Source organism: Triturus cristatus, chromosome 3_1 (assembly GCF_964204655.1).
Source record: "Triturus cristatus chromosome 3_1, aTriCri1.1, whole genome shotgun sequence".
Taxonomy (NCBI): domain Eukaryota; kingdom Metazoa; phylum Chordata; class Amphibia; order Caudata; family Salamandridae; genus Triturus; species Triturus cristatus.
Genome location: NC_140583.1, coordinates 284548975 through 284574092, shown reverse-complemented (window position 1 = coordinate 284574092; position 25118 = coordinate 284548975).

The following is a 25118-nucleotide window of genomic DNA, read 5'->3' as shown; positions in this document are numbered from 1 at the left end:
CAGGGTGAGAATGAGTGTGTCTAAAGTGAGAATGAGTAAGTCACAGAGAGATTCAGTGAGTAAGAATGAGTGCAACTGAGTGAGTCAAGGTATGATTAAGTGAATCAGAATAAGTGAGAATGATTGGGACTGAGTGGGAGTAAGTGAAAATGAGTGAGGGAGTCAGGATGAGAATGAGTGAGACTATATCACTGAGATCAAACAAGAGCGAGTGAATCAGAGTAAGTAAAAGTGAGTGCATATGTGAATGAGTGTAAGTGAATGAGAGTGAGAATGAGTGAGAGAATAAGAGTGAGTGCACGCAAGTGTAAGTGAACCCCTCAAACCTTCTAGGAAGATGCTAGGCTCGCTCACAGAAATTCGAGCCAGAAATGATGCCTCATCACTTTTAAAGGTCACCAGCCATTACTGGTGGATATCATAAAAACTAAGGTTAAAGCCTTTCACTGAGTGTTTGCAGACACTGTCTGTCATGTGCTAAATAGACCTAATAAAATGCGTTTTATAAAAGAAATAAAAGCGGTAAGGAAACTCACTGTGTTTCTATATCACCTATGTTTATGATAAATTATTCCTGGCCCAAGATATGCTTTTTATAATACTCTTGGTGCTCTGAAGGCATTTCACTGCCCATGGCCGAGAGGAGCTGGGAAACCCTTAAATTGGATTTACTGCATCGTCTGCAAGGAAATCAAGACACCAGAGCGAGGGATGGGGAGCTGTTCCAACACTGCAAAAAGGTGTTCATTAAAAAGGCTCATCTCCATAGAGAGAGAGAAATTAAAACTCAGCAACAGAATAGAAACGCATTAAAGTAAAAAGCAGGAAACGATAAAAGAGGCCGAATATCAAAGGAAAGCCAGCACTGTTGTACCCTGAAGCAATCCAAGCTGCCAGTGCTGCATGTAGGAGGGGCAGGCAGCTAAGGGGTGAAATGTGATGGATACTGACAGGGAGTGAGAAAGAGACGGGGAGAGAGGATCGGAAGGAGAGAGCCACAGAGGAGAGAAAGGGCATTACAAGATGTGCCTGGAGGGATGATTGCAGGGGGTGGATAGGGAGAGGAGAGACAAGGATGATGGGGAGACAGGAGGACGAGGAAAGAGTGGAATACAACATGTGAACATACGTGTAGAAGTATGGGGAAATGAGAGGGTAACTTAGCATGAGACAGGACAATATTTGCACAGAAAAGAGGACATTGCACAAGCGTTTGAGACATGGGGAACCAGGGTAAAGAGAGACAGTGCCAGAACAGAAAAGGCTCAGGCACCATTTTCTGGAAACATGTGCTGCCAGGTTTTGCATGGCGACTCCTACCACACAGCTCGGGTTCCCAGTTCAGCTGGTAACTTCCTCTGTTGGTCGAATCGAGAATTGAAAGGAACTAGGAATGAGAGCTTAAGACAAGTGATGAGGAACACCGCAGGCCTCTATGTTCACAGTGTCTGCATTCACGTACTAAGAACCACTAAAAACTCTTTGAATATTATTTATTTATTTATTTTTTTAAAACCTTTATTCATCAAAAATCAGGGACACAGCTATTCAGCCGACAACCCGGAGGTTCGGCAGCTTCAAGAGAGCAGTACAAATGAGCGTCCACAGTGCACAGAAAGGAGAAGCAAAAAAGGTTCTATTTTAAATAAACACAAACACAAACCAAACCCAAGCAAGGCGAAAAACACTAAATACACCTGGTGATTGCCCCTCAGGGGAGACCGGACCCCCCTCGTCTATCAGTCACAGTGCTGTGATAAGAGGAAAAGGGGAAAAGCAGAGACCCAAGAAGCCAATTAACAATCAAAAATATATACAGAGCTGGAAAGAATGCTAAGGAGAGAGCTGCTCCTCGGGGGGGATCCAAATCAGGGGCAAGGCATATGCCCCCCCTATATTGGTTCCACCGCCCCCAAAAGGCATGCCACTTCCGAGGGCGCCCTCTAGCGCAATATACTGTCTTTTCCCTAAACATACTCCAGTCCATGTTTTCAATCCACGCAGCCAATGTGGGGGGTCCCGCGGAACCCCACAGGCGCGCGATATCTCGCTTAGCCACCATGTTACCCAGAGTCACCCACTGGGTCTGTGCCTCATCATGATCAGTAGGCTCCCAAACATTCAGGAGACAACACCGCGCCTCCGGCTGCAGAACAATGCCCGTCACCTCCCCCATTACCGCATGGACTCTCCTCCAAAATTCCATGATGACGCCACATTCCCAAATGATATGCAGGAAGGTACCCACCATACCACAGCCCCTCCTACATAAGCCCTCCTCAGAAAATCCCATATGAACCAGCCTTGGCCCCGTAACATAGACTCTGTGGAGTATTTTGAGCTGCACCAGCCGCAGACGCGACGGAATCGCGACCTCCTTAGGAGAGGAAACCGCAGACTGCCAGTCCTCGTCATCCAGCTCAAGACCGTCCCTAGTCCATTGATCCCGCAACCCCAATAGCAGGTCAGCCCGAACATTAATCAATTTCTTATAAATAAGAGAGATCGTACTCTCTGGCATATGGCCATCGAGGATCCGGTCCTCCAATGGAGAGGACTCAGGCTGTTAAATGGTAGCGGCAGTTTCAGTCGATAACCTTTCAAGTATTTGCCCGGCGGTAATCGCCTCTCATACCACTCGATAATTTACCAATAAAAGAGGCAGGCGCCGGAGACTGGAAGGCAGGAAACAAAGTTTTATTCCGTCGGAGCAGAACACATCAGATCAGACAGCAAGGTATCGTCACGAGGTGCTCTAACTGCATCTCTGAGACCTGGTCTCTTATACACTGGTTTATTGCTTTATTACACATAGTACATTCTTGAGATTCCCTTGATGTACGGGGGAATATCCCCTGAAGCCCCGGTTCAGATCCGATCCCACACATAGATATAGTAGAAGTTCACACCCCACCCACAGTAGGAGATGGCTATTGCGCAGCAGGGTATTCCGCCAATTCCTGGGGGGTGTGTGACCGGTCGGGTCTCAGGGAGTAGGGGCTTTGATCTACTGTAATCTCTTTGATGTGGGGTGTTTCCCTTACAGTAGGGGCAATAAACTGCATCCGCAGGGCTAGGTGATGGCCTGGGACCAGTTCAGACAATGGGGCGCAGAGGAAGGGGGTTATCAAAGGAGAGGCATGACCATGTATGGGTTGTCGGTCGGAAGTGGTTCCGTAGCAGGGTCGCGCAGAAAGAGAGGGTTTATGGCCTGTATGAGAGAGCGGGGGTGGCCAGCGCGCGGGGGATGCTCGCAGCGCCAAGGGGACCGCGCTGGCGATTGACAATGAGTGGGGAGAGAGTGGGGTGCCTAAAATGGCGGCCGTGCATTCGCTGTGCGTGGCGCTCAGGAGAGGCAAGATGGCGCAGATAATGTTCAGTTTGTAAGCTAAATTTCCACAGTCCTCCCTTTTAACATATCTCGCCAGCTTGTCTAGTTCGGATTTATCCCCATAATACTACGGACCTCCACCTCATAAAGGGCTTTCATCCGCTCCGTTTCAAAGTTCAAAGTCTTAGGGCAGATGCAGTTCATAAAAAGCGAACATAAAGGTGGCAGACACTGAATCCCCAAGCAACATCCACATAGTATCACAATCGGTATTAGGATAAATGAAAACAGCCTCCATCCCCAACTTTTAATAGCGTCCCAAAACCAACTCCCCAGCGACCATTCTTCTTGCTCTTGATGGACCTCTGTGGACAGTCTGTGGAGGTGTTCAATTGCTTTGTAGACTGAGGGTGAGTTGTCTGGTACGTAGGTACAACAGCTGGAACCAATGATGCGGCATGCTCCTCCACGATCAGCCAGAACCACATCTAGAACGAGGCGGTTCTGAAGGGCCACTAAGCGGACGGCCTGGAGCTCGGCGGTGTTGTTGGCGAGGGCGCCAGCCGTAATGTTCATTGCCGTTTCGACTGCCTGGGTTAAGTGGCGGATGGCACGGCTGTTTGCCATTGGGCCCCAGAGTGGAACAAGGCCTTTGACGGCGTCCATGAACTGTGCTCCGGTGGAGTCGGCCTGCACAATGTCTTTGGCCCGTTTCTGTCGGTGATGGTTTGCTGGGGCCACATACGTCAGAGGAAGGACAAAGGCGATGTAGCAAGTGCCTCCCCAACCTTTCGGGAGCCAGGTGTAGGCCTTAGTACCACAGACGAAGTACATATTCGGGGAGGCAACAAAGGAGGGTGGGTCAACTGAATCCAATGTTCGGGTGATGAGGCAGGAGCTGTGGCCCACTAGCTGTGCCCCCAGGCCTTCGAGGCATACAGATCCAGTGATGTTGATGACGGACAGGGCCACTGTTAGGGTGGCGGCCGTCCGTTTTCGGAGGTAAGAGAAGGTGGGTCTGGCTGGATTGTTGAACACTTGCATTTCAACTCGTTCTTTGGCAGGGATGTCCATGTGAAAGGAAGTGTTCGATCTCAGGGGGCAGAAGAGGGCGGAAGTTCTACCAGTTTTGTTCATCCAGAACCCATGGTAGAAGTGTGACATGGTTCTGCCGGAAGTGGCATAGTCCTTGTAGCTCTCCTGCAGAAGGATCAGCCAGGCGAGGCAGGAACCATGGACAGAAAAAGGTGAAGGGATGAAAGGGATTGAGTGCCCAGTGGCATGTGGTAGCAATCCACAGATCCAGCAGTTAGTGGCGTTGGTGGCAAGATTGTGTTGGTGGAGCAACTGCACAAAAGAGTTATTCCAGAACTCCTTACGCCTTTCTCGGAGTTGGGGTGAAAGTGAGATCAGATGGTGCTCCTTCGTGGTGGTAGGTTGAACGGTGGTCAGCAATGTCTTATGAGCGGGTGTGTTCTCCTCCATGATCCAGAAGGTGACCATGAGGAGAAGGCAAAAGAGAAGGGTAATAAAAAGTGTTATAGTCTTAAGGCTGTGCATTCGGTCAGTCTTTGGGTTTTTGTAGGGGATCTTCGGACGTCCGGTTGCTTCCATCACCTTCATGTCGGGCGCTTCCATCACCTTCGAGAGACTCGGTAGCGGGCAGAACCACAGACTTTGCTTAGTTTCTCTCCTGGTGGCCTTTGAAGTGACTAGGCTACCGCTCTGAGACTTCCACTTAGCCCGTGGTCTGCTTAGCCGAAGTCCTCTCCTTTCGTCGCAAGTTATACCCTTCTTTGGATGGCACAGTGGGATCGGGACATTCAATCAATTCAAGTGTCTCTGTATCCGGGCAGCGGTTCAGGGATGGTCGGTCTTTGTTCAGAAGTTCCTCTTGGGCGGTGACGTTGTCCGTGGTTGTCAGGGTCGGTGATACCTTCTTGCAGTGGTGTGCATGCAGCCAATTGCGTTTCCCCTCCACTCGAAGAGCTGTTCGGGTGGTGATCAGGACTTGCAGGGGGCCCGTCCACCGGGGCTCCAGACTCTTGGTGCGCTGGAAGTTACGCACTAAGACGAAGTCACCTGGTTGGATGTCGTGCCCGGGGCCCCTGGAAACATCGGGAATGGCGTGCAGCACCTGCTGATGGATGATAGACAATGTTTTAGTTAGATTGTACAGATAATCAGACATGAGGACGTCCGGGACGTCGTGGATGGATGTCGGTTTTGGTGCAGTCCAAAGGTTCATGGGCCGCCCGAAGACGACCTCGTAGGGGGTTAAGTGGTGTTTGGTGGGGGTGGAACGCATTGATAGCAATGCTAGTGGGAGAGCGTCTGGCCATCTTAGCCCTGTGGTGGCGACTATTTTTGCTATCTTAAGCTTCAATGTGGCGTTGTGTCGTTCAACCAGGCCTGCAGATTGGGGATGGAAAACCGCATGGAACTTCTGTTTTACACCCAACCCTTTTAAGATGAGTTGGATAACTTCGGCTACGAAGTGGGGGCCATTGTCGCTCCACAAAATTCGACAAAGGCCGTATCGGGGGAAGAATTCCTTCAGTAGTACCTTTGCGGTAGTCATAGCGGTGTTGTCATGGGTTGGGTAGGCTTCCACCCACTTGCTGAAGGCACACACAATGACGAGTACATACTTCAAACCTTGGCACCTTTCTAGCTGGACATAGTCCATTTGTAGGACTTCAAAGGGGTGATTGGGGACCCCAAACCCTCCCCGGGGTACAGCAGTTCCTTTCCCAGGGTTGTGTTGGAGGCATACTAGGCATTGTTGGACTAGACGTTTGGCTGAGTCTGGTATTTTGTCGTTGTGCCAGACTTTAGAGATGAGTTCGATCATGGGGGCAGACCCTATGTGTGCGGGGGAGTGTGCCATGGTCAGCATGGGAATCAAGTATGAATCTGGTAACAACCATTTGTTCAAGTCTTTGGTTCGCCAGCAACCGTCATCGTCCTTCAATCCCACCCGGGCCCATTCAGTTAACTCGTGTGGTGTGCTGGCTAGTTGGATATCCCTAATTGTTTCCCTAGCATCCTTCCATTTCTCAGTTTGTGACCTGGTCACGTACATACGGGTCGTGGACCTATTCTCGGCTGTGGTTCGGGCAGTAATGTCAGCTAGTGCATTTCCCTGTCCTATAATGTCTGTCACCTTCTTGTGTGCCTGGCATTTGATCACAGCTAACCGTGTGGGGAGGAGGACTGCTTCGGTCAGGGCAGAGACTAGATCTCCATGCAGGATGGGTGTGCCATGAGAAGTCAAGAATCCCCTCTCTTTCCATAAGAGCCCAAAGTGGTGAGCTACCCCGAAGGCGTACTGACTGTCTGTGTAAATGTTTGCGGTTGTCCCTGCTGCCAGGATGCAAGCTCGTGTAAGAGCAATTAGTTCCACCGCCTGTGCGGATCGCTGTGTGATGCGGGCTGTCTCAACAACTGTTCGGGCTGTGGTGACTGCATAGGCAGCTGAGGTGGTGCCATCGGGGAGCTTGATGCATGAGCCATCCACCCACAGTTCTCCGTCAGGGTCCGGGAAGGCAGTATCCCGGAGGTCAACCCTACTCTTGGTTTGTTCGTCGGTGAGGGTCACGCAATCATGTATAGGGGATGTATTGGGGTCAGCGTCAGGGAGAGGCAGTAGTGTAGCTGGATTCAGAGTGGTGCATCGTTTCAATGTGATGTGGGGTGCAAGCAGAGTCAGTTCATAACCGGTCAGTCGTGCGCTAGTCAGGTGTTGAGTCTTGGTTTGGTTCAGGAGGGTGTCAACAGCATGGGGTACCAATACCGTGAGGGGGTTCGAGAGCACGATCCCCTCACTTTGTCGGATAGAGACAGCGGCGGCGGCTACTGCTCGAAGACAGGCGGGCAAAGCTCTGGCTACGGGGTCGAGAGTGGCAGAGAAGTAGGCACAAGGGCGTTGCTTAGGGCCTATGGACTGGGTTAGGACAGACAACGCACATCGCTCCCTTTCGTGGGTGTAGAGGGAGAAAGGTTTAGTGTAGTCTGGGGTTCCTAGGACTGGGGCCGAGCAGAGGGCGTCTCGTAATTCTTTGAAGGAGGATTGACATTCAGGTGTCCAGGGGAGGGGGAAGGGGACATCCTTAGCCAGCAGGGAAAGCAGAGGTTTTATGGTAAGACTGAAGTTTGGCAACCACTGTCGACAAAAGGAGGTGAGGTCCACTAGGGATCGTACTTGCTTCTGAGTTTTGGGAACAGGGGTTTCTAGGATGGTTTGAATTCGGTCAGGGGTAAGTTTCCTCCCGTCTTTGGATAGTAGGTGGCCTAGATACGTTACCTGGGGCTGGCAGAATTGCAATTTCTTTCTGGAGACCTTGTGACCGTTCTCCGCAAGGAAGCGGAGGAGGTGAATGGTGGCTGTGACGGCAAGAGGAGTGGTGTCGGCCGCCAAAAGAATGTCATCGACGTACTGTATCAACACCACTCCATCGGGTAGTTGGACTGCATCCAGTTGCCTCTTGAGGGCTTGGCTGTAAATACTGGGACTCTCAGTGTAGCCTTGGGGTGCCCTGCAGAATCTGTACGAACGGGCTTTTAAAGTGAAGCCGAACAGGTAGCGGCTGTCTGGGTGGATGGGGATGGAAAAGAATGCGTTCTTGAGGTCAATAACAGTAAAGATGGTGGCAGTGGATGGAATCAGGGTGAGGATGGTGGTGATGTCTGAGACTACGGGATACTGGGGTATGACTACTTTGTTAACCTCTCGCAAGTCAACAATGAAACGGTAGGCTTTCTCATCCCCCTCGCCTTGCTTCTTTACAATGGGTAGGATAGGGCTGTTGCAAACATTACTGACTACTTCTTCTACCAGTCCTGCCTCGACCAGGGACTCGATGATTTCCACCAATGCCTTCTCGCCTTCGGGTGATATCCGATACTGTGGAAGCTTTGGGAGCACTGCGTCCGGTCGGACGGTTATGTGTACCGGGTCGATCACCATGCGCCCTACATCTGAGTCGGTTTTAGCCCATAGATGTGAAGGTAATGTGTCGAGTAGGGACGTATCAGCATCGGTTATAGAGAGCATACGCCGTGTGTGACAGGGTCTGGACAGATCTGGGTTATCGTGTAGGATGACTCGAACTCCGTCTGGGGAGCATCTGATGGTGGCTCGAAAATGTTTTAGCAAATCGAGCCCCATAATAGCATCGGGGGTGTTGGAGGAGAGCAGAAAGGTCGTGTCAGTGGTGTTATCTTCTAAGTCAAAGGAGATTGGTGCTGATAAGGGGTTAGTGGAGGGCGTTCCGTCAAAGCCTATTGAGGTTACGTGTGAGCCAGACAAGGGTGCCCTAGGAATCAGTCGTTTAGATAACGCACTACGTGTCGCCCCAGTATCTACCAGGAATGGAGATTTTGTGCCCAAGACCTTAGCGGTGACGTAAGGACCTTGCTGGTCAACACGGAGTTCGACTGGATCCCTCCCTTGTCCCTGGCGGTCCTATGCGAAGTCATGGGTGCTCTCGTAGTCGGACTGCTGATACTGGTTTTGTCGGGGGCGATCAAAGGTGTTCGGTCTGCCTGGCCTGTCGTTGATGGTGTTGTTCGTGTGCCCTCGTCCCTGTCCTCTATTTCTGGGGTCATATGCTGTGTCTCTGGGGTCCCTATTCTTGTTCATTTCCAGAAGGACCGGGCACTGGGATTTCCAGTGTCCGAACCCTCTACAGAACGCACATTGATTCCCATCTAAGTCTCTCCGTCCGTTGTAGGGTGTAGGTGTATGGTCTCTAGGGGGTAGCTTTCTAGGGGCGGTTGGTTGGTAATTCTCTTTTGGGGGTTCCCTTCCTATGGTCACCCCTTGCAACTGTGCTATCATTACCCTCTCCTTTAATTCCTTTTTCTTCTTCTCTGACGCCCTATCATTCTCGTTCTTCTGGTTTTCGTAGTATTGGGCCATCTGGAGAATTGCTGCGGGTTTGGAGGCTGCCCAACTACTCTCGCTGGTCTGTAGTTTCTGGGAAACTTCTGGCGACAGACCCTTTACATAATTCTGGACAAAAAGGTGATGTCCGGTTGCGGTGGTCATGTCTTGGCCACTGTAATCGGAGAACACAGTCTCGAATCGGGAGAAGTATTCAGACACATCCTCCTGGGGTTTCTGGCGGCAAGCCGTCACTATCGACCAGTCTACCTTTCTTTCTGGGATTAGAGTCTTCAGCTTTTGTACAATCTTGTCTGGGAGCTCTAAGATGGCCTTCGGGGGTTTCTGTCCTGGTTCTCGCTGTTTATCTATGGTATCGAGTTGTACCCAGGTATATCCGAACGGCTCAGCGTGGTCGACTTTCCGGATTTGTTTCCACACATCAGCCGGCAGGCATAGCCCAAAGAACAAGTCGATATCTGCTAACGTCATTATCGTTGAGCCTAAGGCTGTACCCAATTCAGTGTAGAAGGCAGTCGGGTTCTTTCTCAAGTCGGGTAGAGTCTTTCTAAAGGTCAAAATATCTTGCCGGTCCCACGGCTGGTAGACCCAGTTATATACAACCCTTCCCTTCGCATCTTGGTGGTTGATGTCGTCGTGTGTTCCCTGACCCCGTGGGGGGACCCAGTAGGGGGCAGCTTCTTTAATGGGCATCATGGCATCGGACCTTCCTCCCTGGGGCTTGGTTGCTATGGGGGTTTCTGTTTTGGTGGTCTGTCCATGTTCTTTAAGGTGTCGGTAGACCTCGAGTGTACGAGTGAAGAGGTTCGCTACATCGCCCTCTCTTTCTTCCCCAATGTCTACCTTCCTATATAGGACCGCTAAGCCTTCGGGACCTTTATCGTGGTACCTATCCTCATATGCATTCAGGGCGTGATAACAGAGCCGTACGACGAAGTGTCGTCTGCGGCTGTCGGCATACGAGTTATACACGTCTGTTATATACTCCTCACTTTCTTTTCGCTCCACCAGCGTCCCTACTATCTTGTCAATTCCTGCTCGTTCATCCTTAGTTAATCGATTCATTCTGGTGGACTCTTTCTTTCCTATCTCATGGTCGTCTTGCGTTGTAGTCGACGTTGGGTTCGGCACAAGAGGCTCAGCCGGCGCGGAGGCCGTGAGGGCCGAGGCCCCTGTACTGCTTTCGCTCGTGTTCGGGGGTTGTGGGTGTTGCACTATTGATTGGGAGGGTGCATACGGAGGGGGCATGTAAATGATCGGGGGACCTAACAGTAATTCGTCATTCGTTCGCTGCTTGGAGGACAACTCAGGGTAGAGCAAAGAAGGGGTCCTAACAGCGTACTGGCCTGAGGTTTCGGGCTCCTGTCTTAGTTTAGTTTCACTTCTCTCCTTTATGTCTTCTTCTAACTTTCTAGCGGCAAGGTGAGCTGCCTTTCGTAATTCCTTTTCTGATTTTACTTCTTCCCTCTTTTTCCGTTGCGTCGCTTCTTTGCGCCACATGCCGATACTGTCAAGCATAGTAGGCGTCGTCTTATTGCTACGCAGAGCTATTTCTAGCGCTTCTATCTTATGGTCGTCGAAGGATCCCATCAGTGGCCACTGACTTTCGGGGTCCTTCTTGGTATATTTATGCCACAGCTTGCTATAAGCTACGGCGACTAGTCCATATTTATAGAACATGTCCTTATTAGGGGTGCCTTCCAGTGGAGCCGGGTGGTTCACCTCTAATAAGCGGTCCGGGCAGAACCAACTACCAATCAGTGGGGAGAAGATAGGCATGACGGGTTTCAACGGGGACAAAAGTCAGCACTACCTATCTTTTCACTGCTTGCAAAGACTAGACAGAATATCTCTATTCTTCGTTATTTGTAAGCAGAGAATACCTCCAAAGAACCAATATCGAACAACTAGTGTTCGGACAATCAATCAATCAATCAATGGGGAGATAAAGATAGGCACGACGGGTTTCAACAGGGACAAAAGTCTGCGTTACCTACCCTTCACTATTTGCAAAGACTAGACAGAATATTCCTATTCTACGTTATTTGCAAACAGAGAATATCTCAAAAAGCACTATTCTTCAAAACAATCAATGTTCGGACAATCAATCAATGGGGAGATAAAGATAGGCACGACGGGTTTCAACGGGGACAAAAGTCTGCGTTACCTACCCTTCACTATCTGCAAAGGGAGAGAGAGAGAGTATTTCTACTCCTCCCCGTTTGTAGACAGCGAATATCTCAAAAAGAACAATCAATGAGCAATACTAGTATTTCCAAAGCTTCAAACAATCAATCAATTATTTCTCAATTTGTCGTGTATCACGACCTTACCCGGACCGCGTGGACAGTTTCTCGTCTTCCGCCTCCAGCGCCCGATCGTCCTCTACTCTCCGTATTTGCCGCGGCACTCCTGATGGTTCCCAGTCAGGACCGTAGATCACTCGAGAGAGGTCTGCTCGGAACCAGTGAAGTTCGGATGATCGGCTGCCAGACGAGGGTCTATTGGGCAGGAGCTCTCCCGATCGTTGCAGTCGTTCACTCTGTCGTCGGGACCTCTCCCACTGGATCCACGTGTCGCTGATGGGCCCCACGTTTGGGACGCCAATTGTTAAATGGTAGCGGCAGTTTCAGTCGATAACCTTTCAAGTATTTGCCCGGCGGTAATCGCCTCTCATACCACTCGATAATTTACCAATAAAAGAGGCAGGCGCCGGAGACTGGAAGGCAGGAAACAAAGTTTTATTCCGTCGGAGCAGAACACATCAGATCAGACAGCAAGGTATCGTCACGAGGTGCTCTAACTGCATCTCTGAGACCTGGTCTCTTATACACTGGTTTATTGCTTTATTACACATAGTACATTCTTGAGATTCCCTTGATGTACGGTGGAATATCCCCTGAAGCCCCGGTTCAGATCCGATCCCACACATAGATACAGTAGAAGTTCCCACCCCACCCACAGTAGGAGATGGCTATTGCGCAGCAGGGTATTCCGCCAATTCCTGGGGGGTGTGTGACCGGTCGGGTCTCAGGGAGTAGGGGCTTTGATCTACTGTAATCTCTTTGATGTGGGGTGTTTCCCTTACAGTAGGGGCAATAAACTGCATCCGCAGGGCTAGGTGATGGCCTGGGACCAGTTCAGACAATGGGGCGCAGAGGAAGGGGGTTATCAAAGGAGAGGCATGACCATGTATGGGTTGTCGGTCGGAAGTGGTTCCGTAGCAGGGTCGCGCAGAAAGAGAGGGTTTATGGCCTGTATGAGAGAGCGGGGGTGGCCAGCGCGCGGGGGATGCTCGCAGCGCCAAGGGGACCGCGCTGGCGATTGACAATGAGTGGGGAGAGAGTGGGGTGCCTAAAATGGCGGCCGTGCATTCGCTGTGCGTGGCGCTGAGGAGAGGCAAGATGGCGCAGATAATGTTCAGTTTGTAAGCTAAATTTCCACAAGGCACCTTCTCACCTTCCACGAGAACTGACCGCAGGGCATGACTTTGAATATTATTTTTGCTGCACCAATGTATTTCGGATCTCACCTGCAGCAATTAATAATAAATATTAATTAAAAAAAAAAAAAATAGCACTCCTGCTGCATCACAGCCGGACCCACAAACAGTCTTTCCAGACCAGCTCATACTGAACCAGTAGCACCCTCTTCCTTTCCTTACCTGAGACACAGACATTCAGTTTAGTTGGACATCTCATCCCCACAATTTAGCACTAGCCATTCTGTGCACATGCAATTCTTTCCAAACATCTCAAGCTGACCTGGGTGTAGTTCCTTGTTCTTACTGCACTAAGTACACACAGCTCTACTTGAAAGCACCTGGAAGTCTTCATGCCAGTCCTTCGACTACCTTCCCCCAAGAATGGTCACTACTGAGATGTGTAAGACAAGGACCTCTGGGGGCCGATCCAGAGGAGAGGGTCCTTGTGTACCCCTGCTGGGCAGTTGATCTCGCATGTTGGGGTTCCATGCTTCGATAGCCCTGCCAAGGAGAGGACAACCACATGCAGTGCTCATAGCCTTACTGAAAAAAAAGCAATTACAAATATCAGTTGCCGGGTCTGGTGGCTCAGTGGACTAATGCGTCTGCTACAGGGGCATGTGTTCGACCTCATGGTCACAGGTTCAAATCCCGGCGGGTCCACTCAGCCTTTCATCCATCTGAGGTTGATAAAATGAGTACCATTGAGTTGGGTAACAATAAACATCTGTTATTCAGCGCCAAGATACCCGTAGTGGTGAACGTGCGCTTTACAACTACACGTGTTATGTTATGTTATCTTACAGGAGAAATTACATGCACAACCACATTGATGACCATGGGCCCGATTTACAGAACTAACTTAAGACAAACTCCTAAACTTACTACCATTTTGGTATTCACAGAAGGTACTTACTCATTTTGGTATTCACAGAAGGCACTTACTCATTTCAGTATTCACCGAAGTTAGGAGTCCTAACTTTAGGACTCCTAAATGCCTTCTGTGAATACCGAAAGTCTTAAAGTTAGGATTTTTCTCAGTTTAGGAGTAGTAAAGTTAGGACTCCTAATGCAGTGGCATTGGCCGCAGGGTGGGTCGGACCTTCAGGCCTTCATTTGTGTTCAGTATGGCCTTTGGACAGCCCCTGCACTCTACTCTGAGTTGGTGGCCCAATACTTTGTTAGAGGGTAAACTCCACTGCATATGGCTGTCTGTGATCCACAGTGAAGGGTTGGCCATAGGCCCAGTCCTGTGCGCACCCTGCTCATTCAACTCCTTGCAACACCAGCGGCTCATGGCCTTAGGTCATGAGCAGAGGGGGTGACTGCAGGTCTTGGCCTCTTCCCCGCCCCGCCTCTGCACCATACTCTCTGCTGGAGGCCAACAGCCTCAGCGCAAGTCCTTTAGCTGAGCCCAGCAGGAATTTGCTGCAGGGCCTGGCTCAAATCACACTCCGTTTCAAATCTCTGCTACCCACAGTCTTTGGCCATGCATGGCGGGGGGTTGGCTGCAGGGCCTAGACTACGGCAAGGCTCTTCTCCCACCCTGTATGCAGCCCACATCAGGCTGTTGGGTAAAAACAGTAGTGCTCTATATAATTTCTTTTTTTAAAGTGTTTGTAGGATTTGTAACTCTTGAAGCCCAAAAGGATCCACAGGATACAGGGGGGTGCCAGGATCTGCAAATTCAGCATGGTATGCATAAACCCCATGATTAAGCAAAATATGTACATGTATACATTATGGGTCTTGCGCCATTATCACCCTTTTCCCTTGATTTCTATCATTATAGTGTTCAACTGCACCATGTTGGGTAATGTCAGCTGAAACAGAATATTTCCGTGACAGCCAACCAGTCAGAACATGGAGGATTTGTGAATCTGGAGCCAAGCTGGATTTGCAAGTCTGTGGAAGATGCACAAATTTATGGTCCATATATATCTAAAATGTAAACTCTTCATGCAAAATCCAAGCATCTTTTTAAACGCTAACAAAAGCACAATCCTTTTGCAAAGTTCTACCTTTATGCCAAATTCTAAGTGATTCCTTTTAGCCGTTTTTTTCTCCATCAAAGAGCAAGAATCCCATGAGAATTTACATTGGAGTTTGCTCTTTTGTAACCCCTCCTTTCTCTTAGCCCCAATTTGATAGATCTGCACAAAACTTACAATGAAAGACCCAACATTAATTTACTTTTCTTTTGTACAGTTTTGTGCAGGTTCATTGTACAGCAGAAAAGGTATTACAAAAACAAAAAATGCCTTTCCTATGGAAACTTTGACCTAACCATAACTACACTGGTGCTATTGCCATCCAAATAATATGTATCGCTAGATCTAAAGAGTGAGAGACCAAAACCACTGCATTGTTTAAACAGCAGTGTGGTCATGAAGGATGAATATCCTAGTTGCAGTCATGGCCAATTGTCTTGTTCGTCTTTGGGAATTACTCATTGTGGATCACAGATTAGTGGCCAGCTATTTTAGGCCCCTCCCCCTCAACTTCTCCAACAGTTTGCAATCTAGGCATCATTTTCTATAAGCAGCTGTCTATGAGCCACATATTAACACACTTACTTGTACCTTCTTTGTCTTGATGAAGTTAATTCGGAAAGTCCTGCCTTTCTTTCCAAATTCTAACAGGAAAACTTTGGTCTATGTTCTAATTACATCCAGATTAAATTATTGTCAATATTTACTTGTTGGTCTTCCCTGTTACCTGACAAAGAGATTTCATCTGGTTCAGAACGCAGCCGCATGGTTAGTGCTGAGTCGCAAAAAGATTGCTCATATTTACTCCTAACATGCCCAACTACATTGGTTGCTTGTACACAAACAGCGCCTTTTCAAAGCTCTCTGCGTACGTCATAATGCAGTTTATAAATTTCCTTCTTACCCCTACATGAGGTCTCTCTTTTTATCACCTATACCATTCAGGGCCTCACATTTAAGCTCACTTTAGTTTCTGTGCAGCGGTTTAGGCACTCCAGGTGAGGCAGATGTTTCCTGGTGGTGGTGACACCAAAGGCTTGGAACGCCCCTCCTATTTGTTTGGTCCAAAAGGTGCCCAGCTAAATTCCATAAACTGTTAAAAAGTAATAAATAAATTTACCGCCTCTTGGATTAGTATTCCTTAAAGTTGTTCTTTCCAGTCAGTAGCAGGATAGCCCTTTCTTGGGGTATTAGTGTGCTTTGTAAATTCTTAAATGAAATCTTAAATTGTTAGCTGTGTCTTGCTGTCAATAACTTCAACAATCAATTTCTGTAGCTAGAAATGCTTTTTTAACTGAAAACCTTTATTTGTTACTGCATAATTAAATCTCTTCTATTCTTCCTACTAAAGACAAAAAACTGCAGTTCAGAATTTTAGTTACTGTTTTCAATACACATTTTGCTATTTGAAAACAAAACAATGCATTATATGTACAAATATATTTTGTGTTAGCAAATCCAGAGATCACCAAATTACTGGGTTCGTGCCTGAAAAATGTTTTTGCTATATACTAAGCCCATTTTGTGGGTCCTAAAAGCATTAATGACTCGCGAAATGAGTTTATCACCCCAATTTGAATCGCAATTAGGAGGGACATGAAAGGGCCTTTCCTTCCTGATTGCAATGTAAAATAGTATGTATCAACTGTCTGTGACCACAATTGTGTTCTTAAACCATTGGAAATGTACTGTATTACCAAACAAAATGGCACCAAATGTTTAAGGGTGTAGCTGTCCCCATTGGACAGCTTCCTGTTTAAGAATCGCATAGTGTGACTTTGGAGGAGCAGGCTGTGGTCCTGGTGACCACTGGCATCCCCTACCAAATTTGGTTTCAAATGGCAAATGTTTTTTGTTAACAAAGCACTGGCTCCTCTATGGGTCACAGCACTGCTTATATTAACACGGTTCTCATTTTGGAATACAAGTAAAGGCGTGGTAGTCTGCGGTTCCTTGCAGGCAACTATCCATGAGTGTGTAGCTAATCAGAGGGTGTCGTAATTGTTGTGTCTTAGCAACTGAGTTCTGTTTCCTGGTGATGGTTGTCAGCTTTCCTGTGTTCTGGAAGCTGCACCTCACTTGGTAGGAACATTGCTGCTGTTAAGGACGGTTGTTTCTCTGATACCTGATGAACCTCTTCTACCCCAATTTACGGTGTCTGTGCCTCTTAAAAGTGGGGATGAGGATGGGATGGCGTTTCAGACGGCAGACTTGACTGGTGAGGTTACTAGCGAGGGTCTAATCCCTGAATCAAGCAACCCCTGACCACGGGTGAGGTAATGAGCTGTGACAGAGCTCGGGCCTGTGTGGAGTACCTCTACTGAACTGTGTGCAACCGGATGCTGCGGATATTTTGAGTATTCGGCGGAACTGCTGAGGAGTTGCAAATGAGAGCCTGTGGGGAAACTACATAGTCAAGTGGACCAGGGCGTGCTGAGTGTATGTTTCCTATTGAACTGCTGATTGCCAGGATCGTTAATGTGTGAATTGCGGCAGAGATCAGATTGCCGGTGAACAGTATTGGAGAAGTGTCCGGCGGTAGTAAGCCCGTTTGTGCTGTATTGGACGGGTCGTTTGTGCGTGTGTTATTATTTGAACACACTTACCGGCAGTCCATTTGACAGCACGTGGGGCCCCGCAATCCTCTATTGTATCACCGCGAGGCAGTTCCATCGGCTTTTTCGGATGTCCGGCGGCGCGTCATGTGGGCAGTGAACGCGTGGGATGACAAAGTCATCGACGCTGGGACGACAACATCATCGATGCCGAGCTTGTTGCGACGTCATCGAGGCCGCACTGGAGGGCTGTGGATGAGGAAGAGCTGAGGCGCGCAGGTGTCAGCTGTACCGGCTGCAGAGTGCATCACGGAGGACGTGCTGCAAAGCTACATCAGCGTCGACAATCAGCTGTGCCAGCTGTTGAACGCGTCACTGGGGACGTGCTGCTGGACTGAGCGGGGCTCAGGACATAGTGGCTCTTGCAGTCGATGACTGCGGTGACTACATTAGTTATTTTAACTTGTTTATTTTGGATGGCCTTGAGGCATGCAGTTGTGAATATTGTCCACACCCCTTATTCAGTTGTGTGTTGGGAGAATCTGCTAAGTTTTTTATTATTAGTGACACAGATGGGCAGTCCTATTGTGTGTTTTGTTTTATTCCGTTGTGCTTTTAATTCCATGGTGCATCTTTTGCTTGTTGAGTTAAGTGATTTTTTTATCTTGAGGATGGGCATGAATCCAGGGGAACCTGCAATGCCTTGGGAAGATTGGTTGGAGTCATTTGAAATGTACATAGAGGCAATAGGTGGGGAGGACTTTGTGGCTTCCCGGAAAAGTTGCACTGTTGAAACACAATCTAGGGGTAGCTAATTATATTACTATTGTGTGTCCTGTTCTGTGTTATTGCGAATATTATTTTTTTCCCAAATAGCAAGAATGCTACTGCTGCTTACATGCAGGTAAGTTATGTTTAAGAATCTTATATTAAGTGATTGATATTCTTCTAGACAGGTGCTCGGCGATACTTATCTTACTTGTTTGCAAATTTGCGCTCTCTTGGGCTGATTATGTAAGAGAGGTTAAAGAACTTAAGTTAGGTAATGCAGACTAGAGACACTCCTTTCCTTTGTCCTGTCACTAGGATAGTGGTAGGTAGTTACTTAGTATTAGTTGGTAATTTTTTAGCGGTCCGTGTGATGCGTCCTCCTCTCACATGCTGCTGAGTCCTTAGTAGAACCTTTTGTAGTTTGTTAGTAAGTGAATAATATAGCAACTCAGCAACCAACCAATTTGTTGTATGCAATATGCATGCCTCCATGTATGCATTTTTGAGGACTAAAATAAATGCAGACTTAGTAATTTGGCCCGTCAAAGCAGGTTGAAGATTGCGAATGAGATCGAAACTTAGATGAAGCAAATATAATGTTTTGGCAATTCATTCCAAAGTCTTTGGAATAGACAGGCTAGATGGTACCTAGGTTTAGGATTCTGGAATCTGAATGGCACTGTGGAATAATAAAGATAGGATGGTCCGCGACTGCGATACTAATCTACTACTAGTCGATCTGATTAGATAGGTGAAGTTTATTGCATTTGCCATTTCCTGACAAATAATCTTTTTGGAGCGATTTTTTTATATTTATTTCACACCAATCAATTTTTGTCTCTTTAATTATGTCTTACATGATCAGCATCCAGGGGCAAGAAGAAGACGGGGTCTGCCGAGGCGGGAGCTGGAGGTGCCTCTCAGGATCGCTCCTCTGCAGATGGCTCTGCTGGCCCCAGTAATTCCTCCTGTTGTTAATATTAATATATATTTCCCTAACTTTTACTGCATTTTAGTTTTTTTTTAAACTATTATTTCTGTTTCATATTTCTATTTTTTACCAAATCCTCTTTAATCTATCTCTTTCTAAATTCTTGTTATCCCTGCATTACCTACCAACTTAGTTATTTATATTTCTGGTGTCTGTTTTTTTTTTACATCAAATCTAACTGCCTCTTATGCAAAAGACCATTGCAGATGTACTCCGTGATTTCATATTTGCAAAATCTGTAATATGTTACTGTTGTCATCAATAAAAAGATGTATATAAAAAAAGTAAAATAATCTAACTGCCTCTGCTCTGTACTATTAGTTTGTCTGTAGCTTGCTTTATTCTGGTTTTTCAGTCAGCTTTCCCTCTCCACTTATATTTTGGGGACTGCCTAGTGGTGGTTCTACTGTAAGACTCAGAGAACACATTGGTCTTTACTACTACTAGAACTACTACTCTGCTGTGCAGATTGCATGCCCAACTAAGGTATTCTACGCATGTTTGTTGAAATTAGAAGGCTTTCTTTTACTTTTTTTCTAATGCTCAATCAGTAAATAAAATGATGGTCAGGGTGGATACCCCAAAGTGGTGTATTTTACTTTTTCTCGTCTAGGCCTAATACTATAATTAGCAGCAGTTGATGGTGAACAACTGAATTCTGTGCACCATGGCTGGAAGGAAGTATGAGGAGGAGGGCAACATTATATTTTCCAGCCAAGAAAGTGGAGACCTCATGTCTGATTGTCTGCCCAGTTGGCCACTCTTTTTCTTTTTAAAAACTCAGATTCACCAATAGCTCTAGCCACTGAGTCCAGTCCTTTGGGTTGTCCTCATCTTCTGAGGCTTTGCGAAAATAGCCACCAACAAAATGCCAAACCAGATATTTTATTATTTTTTATAGGATAGGACATACTGTCTACTCTACTCTAGTACCCAAATTGTACGAGTAATGTGTGTGGTGTATGTATGTATTGTATTTTCAATATTGCTAGTGAAAATAAATAAATAGAGGGAGGCGTATGACATCTAAACAATGTGCAAAGTTTTTTCTGAGCAAACTGACCACCAGTGCTCCGGCCAGCAGCGACGGTGACACCAGTAAGGTGGGAGCAGCTGCAGGGGGTGAGCCAGCAGCAGTGGCGGGCATTGATAAGTTATATTCCTTACTTATTGACAATACAGTCGCTGCAAGGGTGTACACTGTACTGTTGAGAGAGACTAAGTTGTGGTGAACAACGGTTGAAGAAGACACCCTTTACTTAGCATTAGCAATAGCATTAGCGGCGGGAGTTGAGTAACTTATGGCCTCTTCTATCTGACTTCAACTCAGCTGGGAAAGTTTTATGAAGAAGACTGAGAGTCAGATGGCATTGATGGATGGGTTGAACGAAAAGGGAAAGAAAGATGGAAGGAAGAAGGACGGGTGACATGCAATATATGACTGGCAGAGGAGGAATGCGTGGATGAAGGAAGGGGTCCCGGGAAACATAGGTGGCTGATAGGATGCATGGGTGGTTGAAGGATGGGTAAAAGGTGAAAGAAAGGATGCCTGCCTGTATGAGTGAAAGGAGTCCTCTGGGGCGTTTGATGGATCAAACTCAAAGGCAAGCAAGGACGCATGGGTGGTGGTTGAAAAAAATTACAAATGTATGTTGTTGGTGAAATGTTTGTTGAGATTAAGAAGAATGATAGCCATGTTTACTTTGAATGGATGGATGCCTGGATGGGATCCAATCATAGCATAGGTAGAGACTGGATGAAGAGAATGTAAAGGGAAAAAAAGAGTGGCAACGCCAAGGGTGAAGATTAGAATAAAAAAGATAATGCTAGAAGAGCAATGTAATGATAAATGGAAAAATCGCTGGGAAGAAACAAGGACAGTTTTTTTTCAAGATTTTTGATTCAATGTTGTATTTCAGAATACCCCCTTGACTCACAATAGTTTGCAAGCACAACATATATATTGTGTATGTATGTACCCACCCATTATCAATCTCCTCCCTTCGACTCCGACTTCGACGCCTAGGCCCACTCCCGCTCCCTACCTATGTCATTTCAACCATGTCAGCCATGAGTGGCCTATCGGCCGCATGGTTACATGAGCAAATAATAGAAGTACCTCACGACGTCCTGCATATCATCATTTATATTAGTAATCAGCGATCATATGCTTTGTCGCAGTAGTCAGGGTGAAAGTGAAATTGAGCAGTTGCCATTGATTTAACAGAGTATGGCCATAATAGAAAAATAGATAATTGTGTAGTACAGCTGCCCTACCTACAGACAATAGTGAAGTAACATGAGTCTGCTACTGAGACACAAGTGTGTCTGTCTAGGTAGCAAGCTGACTGAGCTGACATGACGACAAGATTCATTTAGCTAAACAAGAAAGAGAAGAAGATGACTTGTCTACTCCATTGTCCCAGTAATGCCTGAAACTCACACACATGTTAGGGGTCAAGGAAGTGGGAGGATACCACAAATGTTATGTACTGTGCTTGCTAGTGCTACTGTGCAACTATAATTTTATATGTATAATTTTGCTAATAGTATTGGTTACAATTTTTTCTTTCTTGATATAGCTACTCCTTCCCAACCACAACAACCTAACAGGCAAGAGTTTGCAGTTAGGGCCCGGCAACGGAAGCTGGGGGCCCTCCGGGACAAATATTGGTGGCTGGTGGTTCTGGCAAATGAGGAGGCAGCAGCTGCAGTCTCCTCCAATGCCCGGGCCGCAGCCAGGCCCCCCCAGTACCTCCGGGGTACAGCGCCTTGGTCTGGCAGCCGCCCGCTGCACTGCAAACACTGCTGCTCACCCCTGTTGTTCATGCAAGACATTTCAGCGCCGCATGCTCCTCCGGATGGCACGCCTAGAGGCCAGGATTGAGGAGCGGTTAAACACCTCAGTGCGGAAGATCTGGCGAGCCCGCTGCTAGACCTCCATTTTGCCCCTTTTTTTTTGGTGGGTGGGAATTGGGCGTTGGGGAAAACTTGTGTTTTTTATGGACATTTAGATTTTTTAATTTATGGACAATTGGACCTACTACTGGATATCGGTTGGGGTTAGGGATAGGGGTGGGTCAGGTGTTGTGGTTTTTTTCATTCCATTTTATTTGTTAGTGGAATACATTATTTATAGTTTACATATGATGTAAATCTTTTGTGGGGGGTTACTCTTTTACTTCGCACTGTTTCATTTGCTGCTGCCAGTTTTTGATTGAAATCTGCAAATAATGTAACACACTAACAGATAGATGCAGTACCCTCACTTGTCCCACTAATACTGTCAGTCTCTCGTCCTAGTCTATGCAGTCTGCAACTAAAACCCCTATGGACTCAGAAGGGTGTGGGTGTGTGAATTAATTAATTTCCATAGTATGTACATTATGCCCCACCACACTTCTTCTCTTACCTGTGATTGATGTTTATACTTTATAAGCGAAGCGATGGTTGCATAGTGATGGTTTGGTTTCCCAAGGTGCCATGGTGGTGGTAGTAGTAGTAGGCACTGACAGTAGCATTTGGAAAAAAAGAAAATTATACAGTCAGTCATCTGAGGGAGACTAGGGAATGAGTAGTAGAAGTACAGCACGCAAGACTGCCAAACAAGAAACCATGATGATAAGCAATGCTAAAGTAAAATAAAAAAGAATGGAAGGCTAGCCTAGTACAACTTACAAACTGAAGATGACTCGAGCTATGAAGTGGACAAGCGGCTGCATAACCTTTTTGTGCTGGAATTAGGATGATTGATGACTCGATGCTGGCAATTATATTATGATGGATTATGTTCCTCTGGAAAAAATTTGAATATCAAATATCGTGCATGGGTGGGCAATCTAATCTCTAGATATTATATGAAAAGTGTCCAGAGCACCACCACAAACAGAAGTAAGAGGTGTCTCATTTTAACGGGTCCGTTCAAGTAGAATAAACTGCGATGTGCAAAAGGTAGGCAAAGAGAAGCTTATGATTCCATTTTTTTATTCCTCATATAACCACAAAGATTTTTGTATTTGGGATTCCCCTTGTACTTGACACTAGTTGGGTGACACAGTGTTTTTGTCTTCATTGAGCACACCTGTCTCCATACTGCATAAATTAATACTTTCCTGAATTTATGTATGAGCCAGCAATGTTCTATACCATTGTCATCATATTGTATATTAAAATTCTCTAATATTGCCAGTGTGGGCTATAGTATGTATACCTAGAGCAGAAGAAGATCCTCGCCCTGCCTTAAGTTAGTGTTGCTTTCACCACATCGGTCCCAGCACATGTGTGATCAATAATTGGTGTCAAATTAATTTAGTCACACCTCAATATAAATCACACAGCCCGAGGGAAGAGGGTTAGGGTTTGATGAATGGTTGGGATAGGGATTTGAGGGAAAGGTTTGACAAAGACAAACACTACACATGGATAACACACATTCATCAGGGCAGTACATTATTAATCATGCAATTGCCTTGCCTGTCTGCCCCCAGAGAGAACCAAGTTACATACATTTTATGTTCTGTTGTACCTGGCTTCCTTTGAAAGATAGCAAATAAAGTACAAAAAGATGTATAGTAGTCAAATATAAGCAAACATAAACAACACACACAGTCATAATGATTGAAGAGAAAAATGAATCAAATGAAACAATACTATATTATTGCCAAATTGGGAGTTGCATCTCCGCATTCATCTTGGTCCTTCCTTGGACTGTCTGTCCGTCAATCTTGGGTGCTTGGGGGATGCGGTTTGTTAAGGTTAGTGTGAGTTGTTTTTCCTAGTATAGCGCAGGGTAAAGGCTGGCCTGTAGATTGAAAAACAAAAAGCATATTGAAAAATCAAGGAGGAAAGTTAAACTACATAATTAAGGAGGAGTGCAACAAGAAGACCTTCAGAGGCGGCATGGCTAAATCATGTCTGTTTCAAGGAGTTACCTCTAACAACAGGAGCAGCCCCTCCCACCCAACTTCCACTTAGCTTCGAACTTGAGCCAGATAGCACTGAGCACACATACCCACACAGCAACATAGCATTTTTTTCCAAATTAAGTCACAAAATCAATGCACCGCTCTCAGTCACACCACCACACTCGCCTCCACCCCTACAAAGACATGTAGGTCTGGTGTTGTTGCTTACCTTTTAGACCACGTCATGCCCTGAGTTATTCCATCAATCATCTCTGATCCTACTGACTCTGACTACGAGTATGGTATGTACATGGTGTCCAACTCTGTACCAAAAGAATCCAGATTGAGCACTGACTCGTCCAGACTCAAAAAGCAATGGGTCGGCCTACATTAGTACAATTCTGTTATTGAACAACAGGAAGGGAAAGATTAAATTGAGTCACTTTTTTTGTGTATAGAATAGTAGTAGACTTCATGCACAACAAACACCAATCACTCAGCGTGCAACGCATGCCATCATTTACCTGTTCTTCCGGGGCAGTCCCTCTAGGCTCGGAAAGAATAGATATATATAGATATATATAGTCAGGTTTGGACTCGAGGCAGGCACACATTTCACGTTTGTTGTATGTATTCTACATCCAATGTCTGGTTCAGGGGAAAGGGTTTTAGGGCGAGTCAGGAGGAGTGGACTTACTTCTTCACTGACTGCACACAGTTGCAACTTCAATCTGGCAATAAAAGAGTAAGACGGCAGTGATGGATTTGTTGTGATTTGAACCAGGCAGACAGTGACACACACAAATTAGTAAATAATATTCCTTAGCTATATCTTTTTGGGGGCTTTTTTTGGGCATCAAAGGAAGAAAGAAAGTAACTCGAAATCCCAGTTGTCTGGGAAGTAGAGCACTTCCTCAAACTCTTGTGGTTCACCCAGAAGTAGGTCACCTAATACACTACTTCCATGACCTGATTCGCCGTCATCATCTTCCTGCTGTGCTACTTCAGGTATGGTGTAATCAAGTGATATAAAGTGCTGATTAATTTTGATCGTGGTTAACCTCTCCATGTTTTGGGGCGAGAGAATAGTCCTTCTCACTGTCAGAATGGCTCCAGTAGCACTGAAAACACGCTCAGCAGAGACACTTGCGACAGGGTAAGCAAGATAGTTTATTGCCATCCT